Consider the following 10,321-nt stretch of genomic DNA (forward strand, 5'->3'; position numbering starts at 1 on the left):
TAAATTGTCTCGCCAAGGATCTTACTGTGAATCCTTCACAACAACAACCCTGACCTTAACACTTGAACATCTACAGGTGCACAGTAGAGAGCATGCTGACAAGTTGCATTGTGGCTTGGTTCGGCAACTTGAGTGCCCTGGAGAGGAAAAGACTCCAAAAAGTAGTAAACACTGCCCAGTCCATCATCGGCTCTGACCTTCCTTCCATCGAGGGGATCTATCGCAGTCGCTGCCTCAAAAAGGCTGGCAGTATCATCAAAGACCCACACCATCCTGGCCACACACTCATCTCCCTGCTACCTTCAGGTAGAAAGAGGTACAGGAGCCTGAAGACTGCAACAACCAGGTTCAGGAATAGCTACTTCCCCACAGCCATCAGGCTATTAAACTTGACGGACAAAATTCTGAACATTAATAACCCATTATCTGTTATTTGCACTTTATCAGTTTATTTATTCACGTGTGTATATATTTATATCATGGTATTTAAGAAGGAACTGCAGATGCTGGAAAATCGAAGGTACACAAAAAAGCTGGAGAAACTCAGCGGGTGCAGCAGCATCTATGGAGCGAAGGAAATAGGCAACGTTTCGGGTTGAAACCCTTCTTCAGACTGAAACGTTGCCTATTTCCTTCGCTCCATAGATGCTGCTGCACCCGCTGAGTTTCTCCAGCTTTTTTTTTATATAATGGTATATGGACACACTGATCTGTTTTGTAGTCAATGCCTACTATGTTCTGTCGTGCTGAAGCAAAGCAAGAATTTCATTGTCCTCTATCAGGGACACATGACAATAAACTGACTTGAACTTGAAGCCTCGGTGCCCCGCGGCATCCCCTGGTTGTCTGCTGGTTACTGATCCGCTGGGAGCGGTGACACGGTCCCGGTGCAGTGGGTCTGGACTTGATCATTGCTCACTCACAGTCACAGTCACACAGCTCCAGTTCTCCCCCCTCCCTTGGCCACACACACATGCAGCTCCGGGTGACGTCAGGCAAGCAGCCAGTCTCCTCGCTATTCCCATTGAGCCTGATCCAGCGAGAGGGGGAGGAAAGTGGATATCGGCTGCACTGGTGCGGGACAGACAGACAGACAGACAGACAGACAAACAGACAGACGGGCGGCTGGCTGCAGGCAGAGACGAGCAGCAGGGTCGAGGTGAGTGGCTCCATCAACCTAGATAAAGCGAGGGGGTGGACGGATAGCTTGTTCTCTTGTGTTGAATAGAATAGAAGGAACTAACTGCAGATGCTGGAAAATCGAAGGTGCACAAAAATGCTGGAGAAACTCAGCGGGTGCAGCAGCATCTATGGAGCGAGGGAAACGTTGCCTATTTCCCTCGCTCCATAGATGCTGCTGCACCCGCTGAGTTTCTCCAGCATTTTTGTGTACCTTAGCTTGTCCTCTTTCTTTCTCTCCCTCCTCTCCAACCCTCAGTGTGTGTGTGGGTGTGGGTGCAGCAGGACAGACCAGCCAAGGAGGGTGGGTGGGGGACGCTTGGCAAACCCCCCTCCCTCCAGGCAATATCGATGTGTGGAGCCAACTCCCTCCCTCCCTCCATCCCCGTTGAAGGACCGATGCAATTGTTTTTTTCTTTCTATTCTGCACTTGCTCTCCCTCCTGTCGATGCAGGGAACCCTTGCAACGCCGAGGCTGACGGCGCCCGTTAGTTCTCTCGAGTTGGACAATCTGGCCATTTTCAGCAGTCGGGGTGTTTATATTAAAAAAAAATGGGGGGGAGGGTGGTGGTGGTGGAGTCGAGATTCGACCCGCTCCAAGTCAACGTCCTGCCCTTGAACTTGTCCGGGGAGGGAGGGGATGAGGGGATGTGGGTGTCTCTGCAGCCGCAGTCTTGCATCTTGTTGTGAATTTCACCCTCTCGCCCTGGTGATATTTACAAGGCAGAACATTGTTGGAGAACATGCATTTAACAATTAAACCAGCGCTCTCATATATCAATCTAACTTCAGATATGTTACCGCACGCATCTGGAAGGATGGGGATTTATAATTTGGTTGGCATTTTAGGTTACACAGATAAATGCCTCTTTCCGTGCAACAGCAGTTTTCTAAAGTGCCTCGTACAGCCCATTAGTCACTGTATCGCCAGTATCGCCAGCTCCCAACCACTGCTGGACTCTGCAGGGAATGAACGCATTCCTGCCATGTTCAGATGTTCCCGGTTTAAACAGACAGACATTTTCATGAATGAGATCTCCGCCACTGCCCTGCGTGCACGGAGCGATGTGATGTTTCTAACCTTGTTCTGCTCCAAGTGTTAGATGAAATGGGAATTACAAAGAGGCCGCTGCAGGCTGGAGATCTAAAACGAAAGCACAAAGTGTGTGTGTGGGGGTGGGACAGGGTGCCGTACGTCAGTGTTTGACAAAGGACGGACATAAATAAGCCTGTACTGGGGAAGCACAAGCAATGACAATTATGTGCAGGAGCGGTGGCTAATTCTGTGTTTAAAGGGTGCGAATGTCTGCATTTAAAAAGGTGCAAAGGACCCACGCTGCAGTCATGAAGTTGTGATGAAGGTTCCCAGTGTTGAACCTGCCTTTTACTCCTTCTGCCTCCCAGTGCCTTGTCGCAAGCTTGGTCTTCCCGTGTCTATCTAGGAAGTCGGTAGTCCTTTATTCTCTGGCGGAGAGGACTGACTGGCTGACTGCCTTAACGCTGTAGAAAGGACATGTTGCCTATTCTATACAAGTAGGAGTAAAGTCTTAGCTTATTTTTGATATTGGGGCACATTGTCACGTTGTGACTGTTGTATAATAACAGCTAATGTTTGGCCTTACATTACCACAGAGAGAGTAACAGACACTGCATATTTCACTGTTGGGGTGTCCTTTCTTATTCAGACTCGTATACTTGCATTATTCCAAGATGCTGGTGGTATAGAAATAGCCTCTGGTCATAATTGAAATGATATTGTGGAGAATATTTGTGGATACAAATCTGTTGCTTTTACATAAGAACACCAGGAAATAGTGGCTCGACCCCTCGAGCCTGCACTGCCATTTAGCTTCTCAGCCCCAGGACGGAAGAGACGCTAAATTCGCACAATGATCAGGTTCCACAGCCTTCCAGCGATTCACCACCCTCTGTGAGAATTTCTTATGCATCTCAGCCTTACACAATCACCCCTTAATCTTGTTGGTTGACCCTGATTTGAAATGTTCCCACCGCATCTTGACATCCACTTTATTTTGTCTCCCCCCCCCATGGGTCTTGAATTTTAGCAAGATACTTCCAAACACCAAGGAATGTTAATCACATTTTCTTCTCTCCAAACAATGAATTGATTAATAAAAAATGTCAGTAAAAATCGATGCAACTTCCAATGATGAAGAGTTGGTTTACCACACTTGTAAATGAAATGAAGATTCATTCTGTTTAAAAAAAAATTAATAATAATTAGAAGTACAGTAATGTGGCACCAAGGTGCCAAATATATATATTGGCATGTTACATTTTACGTACAGCTTCATTTTATTTTAAATAATAAAAGAGAGAAAGAGAGAATAGATAATAGAAAGTAGAAAAAACGTGGGATGAATGTTGTGTGAAAAAGAAAAGGGAAGAAAGAGAGAAAGTGCGAGGAAAAAAAAGAGAGAAAATAAAAAATAAATAAATAAAAAAGGAGAGAGAAAGAGAAAGAGATAGGTATTTATATTCTTGACCATCTTTCACCCAGTCCTGAAGCAGTTGTTTTTTTTAACCATTTTGTTGCACCTTATGCTTCCAAGAAGTCGATAAATGGAGACCAACTCGTTAAGAATTGGTTTGGTTTATCTGTCAGGAGGAATCGCATTTCTTCAACATGTGCTGTGTCCAACATGTTTATAATCCACATTTTAAGCGTTGGTATGGGTGTCATTGATCAGCTCAACATTACTTGTATTACATGCAGTAATTGGGGCTAAATTGGCCATTTCTTTCTTGGGTTTTGCAGAAACACAACTGCATGAATGGCTACATTCTGCATTATAATAAGATAAGTTAAATTGGTGTTCTGTCCACCTGATTTGGCCTATTTGCTATATTTATAGCATTCCCTGCAAAGCATGTATGTTGATCGCAGAACCACCATTAAGATTTGCAGTTAGATTAATGATCACTTGCAAGTTACATGTGTTGTGTTGCATTTTTCAATAACCATATAACCATATAACAATTACAGCACGGAAACAGGCCATCTCGGCCCTTCTAGTCCGTGCCGAACACTTATTTTCCCCTATTCCCATCTACCTGCACTCAGACCATAACCCTCCATTCCTTTCCCGTCCATATACCTATCCAATTTATTTTTAAATGATAAAATTGAACCTGTCTCCACCACTTCCACTGGAAGCTCATTCCACACCGCTACCACCCTCTGAGTAAAGAAGTTCCCCCTCATGTTATCCCTAAACTTCTGTCCCTTAACATTAACTAAAGAGTAGATATGCCAGGAGTATAACACAGGCAAAGTGTTAAAATTAATGATCAGTTCACCTTTTAAAATCTGCTACAAAACAATGGCTAAGATTTAACAGACATTTGCTCACAAGCAGAAAGTAGAAAGTTATCTCCCGCAATGGTCAATAATGGACCCTTATTATTTATCTCCACATCAAGAAATGAATTGGGAACTAATTAACATGCTGAAATTTGAATGTTGTGCAAGTTGGCTAGCCTGTGGTTAGCATGTAAATGATATTTTGTTAGACTGAATGAAAGCGCACAAATCTAAGGAAAGATACACTTACATTAGGAGAATGCAACAAAGATTCACCTAATTGAATTTGGGGTTGGCAGACTGGACTGATATTCATTGGGTTTAGGTAATATAAATTAAATATGAATAATTCCTAAGGAGAATGACAGGTACTTGATGTTTCCTCAAGATAGGTTGTCAAGAATCAGGAATCATCCAATTAGGGCAGAGATGAATAGAAATGTCTTCACCCCAGGAGGCTAAATATATTCAAGACAGAGACGGATTAATATTTAGATGCTAGACTAAGTGGGACCCGTTGGGTGTGAATAACCCGGGGGGAGGGGGGGTTGTGAATACCCGGTGGGGGAGGGGGGGGGGGGGGGAGGGGGGGGGGGGGTGCGGGGGTGTGGCATTCGGCAGATTGACAGCCCATTGTGATTATCATCACTGGAAGCCCCTGGAAAAAAAGGCTGCCTGTGAGAAGCTGCGGTTACCATTGGCAACGTCCCAATGTGATGTCATTGTGGCACTCGGCAGCCTGAGAGCCCATTGTGATTGGTGCACTGTGACATCATCACTACAAGCTGCTGGAAAAAGGCTGTGTGTGAGAACCGTCTTTTGTCTTTTTTTATAACTTGAATCATCATAACTTGTAAATATAGGATGAAATCTTAAGTAAACCTGATTACTGCGTGTGGGGAAAAAATGTGAGCCAGAATATGTAAAAATGTAAGCGCTTTTGTAGCGTTTTGACGAAGGTAAAAAAACACATACAAACGCACACACACACGCACATATACATACATACAAGATGAGACGTTTAATAGTATACTAGACTAAAGTGCAGACCCGTTGGGTCTGATCTCCAAACAGCGTGCGTTGGGGAGCTGATGAAGCTGTTTTTGAAATGAGGCCCTCCCCCTGACATCACGGGAAGGGTGGTGGAATATTCTGTTTCACTGTACAATTGGGGGGGGGGGGGGGGAGGGCATTGTGATGTCACTGGAAGCTGGTGTTTTAAAAAGGTGGTTTTGGCTTTTTTTTGAAACTTTAATCATGAATATCCCAGAGGGGGAGGGGGGTAGGATGCGGGGTGTGTGAATAACCCAGGGGGGGAAGGGGGCGGGGGGTGTGAATAACCAGGGGGGGGGGGGGGGGGGGGGGGGGGAGTGGTGAATAATACCCGGGGGAGAGGGGGTGGGTGATGTGGCAGCTTTGGAGCCCATTGTGATTATCATCACTGGAAGCTCCTGGAAAAAAAGGCTGTGAGAGGCTGCAGTTACCGTTGGCAACGTCCCATTGTGATGTCATTGTGGCACGCGGCAGCTTGAGAGCCCATTGTGATTGGTGCACTGTGAGTGGCATTGTGACATCATCAGTGAAAAGTCCTGGAAAAAGAGGGCTGTGTGTGAGAACCGTTTTTTTTGCTTTTTTTAAAAAAACTTGAAACATCAGTAACATGAAATATATGATGAAATCTTAAGTGAACCTGATTACTGCGTGGAGGGGAAAAATGTGAGTCAGAACATGTAAAAATTTAAGCGCTGGCGTGTAGCGTTTTGACAAAGGTAGAAAAACACATACATACACACACGCACACACATACACACGTATACATACGTACAAGATGAGACTTTTATAGGTATATAGATAGATATGTATATAGAATATATAGATGAAGGAAAATAAATATGAGGTTGGTGCGGGACAGTGGCTGTGAGAGAAAAGATCAGTATGACTTTTTTGAATTGAAACGCAGGCTAAAGGATCTCAATTGCATACTGCTGCAAATATTTCCAGTATTTTTATGATTGAATATTGAATTGAATAAATTGTATTAGCCAAATATGTATACATACAAGGAATTTGCTTTGGTGCACAATGTGTTTACAAATATGTTACTAGAATTTAAGAATGAATAGGCATGCTGCGACTCCTGTTGTTGAAAATTCTCAGCAGCTGCAGAAACTGCAGTGAACAAATGTTTTTTGTGTAGACTATCAACCTTTTTCATAAGTCTTCTTTTTTGCACGTATGAAGAAAAACTTGAATCTAATATTGCTTTTAAAAACATGCAACATTCAAGTTAACTATTCTCTCCCTGGAAAATGTGCTCAAATAAAGTCCAACATATATAGGAGGCCCATGAAAACTCAAGGGGTTTCCACTGTTCTCCCTGTTGTAACAATAACAGGAGATTGTCACAAACTCTTGCTCCAGTGGTCGAGATGCTAGGGGGAGGGAGAAAAAGAAAACGCAGCAGGCCCTCGATGTTATTTTGTATGTTCCACCTGTTGACCCCGCAGAAATTTGAAGATGGAGATTTGCGATGATTCAGTTTCCTTCAGAATTGCAGAGGGAATTGATGCAGCTGTTGCAAGAAAAAAATATAGTTTAAGATGGAGGTTTTAAATACCAGTGGGCGCCAGCTGAAATTAGAAACCTAAAGACCGAACATTTTGCAAATTAGTTCAAGAGACATTGGAGCACATGGATTACAGGAGCAACAGCGTAATGGTAAATTCTGCAAATTAGATTGTTTTTTGAAAATAAATGGCTATTTGGAGCTACAGGTAGTTATTTTGTTCTTCAGAATGCTTAGAGCAGGGGTCTGCAACTTATGGCCCTGGGGCCGAATGCGGCCCGTAGCCCGAAATCATCCAGCCCGCAGGCGTAATTTTCCCCCCATATTTATCCGGCCCGCCGACTGCCATCATCTCCAGGTACCACCCGAGGCCGCGGCGCCCAGGCGCGGTGATGCAAGAACGCATGGAGGCCTGCACTGGCGGCTGTATCCTGCTCTGGCTGTACCACATCCTGCGCAAAGCTGCCGGCACAGCTGCCCACCTTCTGCGTCTGGGCATCACTGTCGGGATCAAAGATCCGCTCTTTGGTCGGGATCGGGGTTGTCAATAGGCCGGGGACGAGTGAGTATGAGTGGCCTCCTCGAAGGGGCAGGATCCATGTGTACACGTGATAGATGTGGCCCGCCATCCGCTCACCGACAAGCGCCCTGGCCCCTATGCAGGACAAGGTTGCCCACCCCTGGCTTAGAGTTATGAGCGGCAGCCCACACTCCTTTGTCTTGGGTCACATTGGCCTTACTCATCTCGGTCATGAGGGAGCAAACGAAAGTCTGAAGAAGGGTCTCTACCCGAAACGTCACCCATTCCTTCTCTCCAGAGATGCTGCCTGTCCCGCTGAGTTACTCCAGCCTTTTGTGTCTATCTTCGGTCATGAGGGAGTCGGGTTCTGTGGGGACACAGGGAGCTGCTGGTTCTGTGGTTTTGAGTCACTACTGTGGTAAAATTATTAAATAGTTCGTGAAATATTAAAATGTTTCCTGTTAAATTGAATAAGAGAAAAGATTTAAGGTTGTGAAGGGTAAGCTCAGGATAGATGCCAACCTATTTGAACAGAGCCCTGCAAACACTGACGTAGAGTACTGGTTAAACACATGGTTCCCATTTAACAAATGGCACATTGCTATGAAGCAAAGATATTTGCAAAAGAGTGGCACGGTGGCGCAGCGATAGAGTTGCTGCTTTACAGCGTTTGCAGCGGTGGACCCCGACTACGGGTGTTGTCTGTACGGAGTTTGTATATTCTCCCCGTGACCTGTGTGGGTTTTCTCCGAGACTTTCGGTTTCCTCCCACTCCAAAGACGTACAGGTGTGTAGATTAATTGGCTTGTGTACGTGTAAATTGTCCCTAGTGGGTGTAGGATAGTGTTAATAGAAACATAGAAATTAGGTGCAGGAGTAGGCCATTCGGCCCTTCGAGCCTGCACCGCCATTCAATATGATCATGGCTGATCATCCAACTCAGTATCCCGTACCTGCCTTCTCTCCATACCCTCTGATCCCCTTAGCCACAAGGGCCACATCTAACTCCCTCTTAAATATAGCCAATGAACTGGCCTCGACTACCCTCTGTGGCAGAGAGTACCAGAGATTCACCACTCTCTGTGTGAAAAAAGTTCTTCTCATCTCGGTTTTAAAGGATTTGCCCCTTATCCTTAAGCTGTGACCCCTTGTCCTGGACTTCCCTAACATCGGGAACAATCTTCCTGCATCTAGCCTGTCCAACCCCTTAAGAATTTTGTAAGTTTCTATAAGATCCCCTCTCAATCTCCTAAATTCTAGAGAGTATAAACCAAGTCTATCCAGTCTTTCCTCATAAGACAGTCCTGCCATCCCAGGAATCAGTCTGGTGAACCTTCTCTGTACTCCCTCTATGGCAAGAATGTCCTTCCTCAGATTTGGAGACCAAAACTGGACGCAATTGTGTGGGGATCGCTGGTCGGCCCGGACTCGGTGGGCCAAAGGCACTGTTTCCGCTCCGCGCTGTATCTCTAAATTAAAACTAAACTAAGTGACAGGATCATAAAAGACCCTCTTCCTCTCTTTTGCAAGACAGTATGTTAAGAGAACATTGATCTTCCTACATATGCGCCAGTCCACATTATGAGTGGTTCATTTAAACACAAAAGCTTTCAGTAGAAAGACTGCCAATGCCTACTATCTCATCCCTCATTGCCTTGGAGACCTGAAAATAAGATCAGGAGATCCCTAGACTGTCAGCAGTTGAAACAATTTGATAGCAAGTACAGACATATATTTTTAATGAAAGGAAGCTTGAAACAGAAACATAGAAAATAGGTGCAAGAGGAGGCCATTCGGCCCTTCGAACCAGCACCGCCATTCATTGTGATCATGGCTGATCGTCCCCAATCAATAACCCGTGCCTGCCTTTTCCTCATATCCCTGAATTCCACTAGCCCCTAGAGCTCTATCTAACTCTCTCTTAAATCTGAACTGTTTAATCTGAGTGTATATTCCACGTCGGTTGCCTTTTGGATGCATGTAATGTTTTTCGATATTCATTGAAGCTTTCCATCAATATTCAAGTTGCTGTTAGTTGTTGGCCAGTAATTGTCACCCCCCTTCAACCAAGAGAGAAGAATCAGTAGCGTTTCATTGTGGAGCACTGATATTTTTTACCAGCAGCAGCATAAAGGTGAAGGTAGTATTCAAGATAACCGATTCAGATTCAAATTCAATTTTAATTGTCATTGTCAGTGTACAGTACAGAGACAACGAAATGCATAACAGTATATTGTAAAGGCAGTATTCAAAAGATAATATAATAATCAAGCAGAAAAAAGTTCAATAAATAAAAACCCCAATATATAGTGCAAAAACAAAACAAAACTCAAAGTTCCTTCTCATTGTAGCAATAAATCATTCATTAAAATGGACCACAGGCTTTTAATCAACATTCTAACTCTAAATACTGTCACAGCAAATAATCCAGACCATTTCTTCACAGCCAATTATAGATGAACAAAGCAAAGCTTTCACTTTCCTGCTTAACAAATCCTAAACATTACGAGTTGCTCCTGAATGTGCCGTGCTTACAACTCATTGGTAAGTTGCGTTGCTGTCACAGACTGAATGAATACTGTATTCATTCATGATCAGTGGGCGGCAGCATTTAGTAATTGCAGTAGCGACATTTAATCATCCAGTCACCAATAAAATCACTTTGAAACGTTTATTCCTGGAGCAACCTGTTCAGAATTCCTTCGCTAATTGAAACATCAATGATTGGCTA

General features: G+C 44.3%; 1 protein-coding gene across 1 annotated transcript in view; it reads left to right on the plus strand.

The window, feature by feature from the left end:
* The first annotated feature begins 1,088 nt into the window (after positions 1-1,088).
* LOC129696718 (neurocalcin-delta) overlaps positions 1,089-10,321 on the plus strand; it is a 228,120-nt gene continuing 218,887 nt past the window's right edge. The window contains exon 1 of the mRNA XM_055634849.1: positions 1,089-1,159. The gene's annotated coding sequence lies outside the window, so the exon portion shown is untranslated. The remainder of the gene's footprint in view (positions 1,160-10,321) is intronic.

This window comes from Leucoraja erinacea, chromosome 4 (assembly GCF_028641065.1).
Source record: "Leucoraja erinacea ecotype New England chromosome 4, Leri_hhj_1, whole genome shotgun sequence".
NCBI classification, from domain to species: domain Eukaryota; kingdom Metazoa; phylum Chordata; class Chondrichthyes; order Rajiformes; family Rajidae; genus Leucoraja; species Leucoraja erinaceus.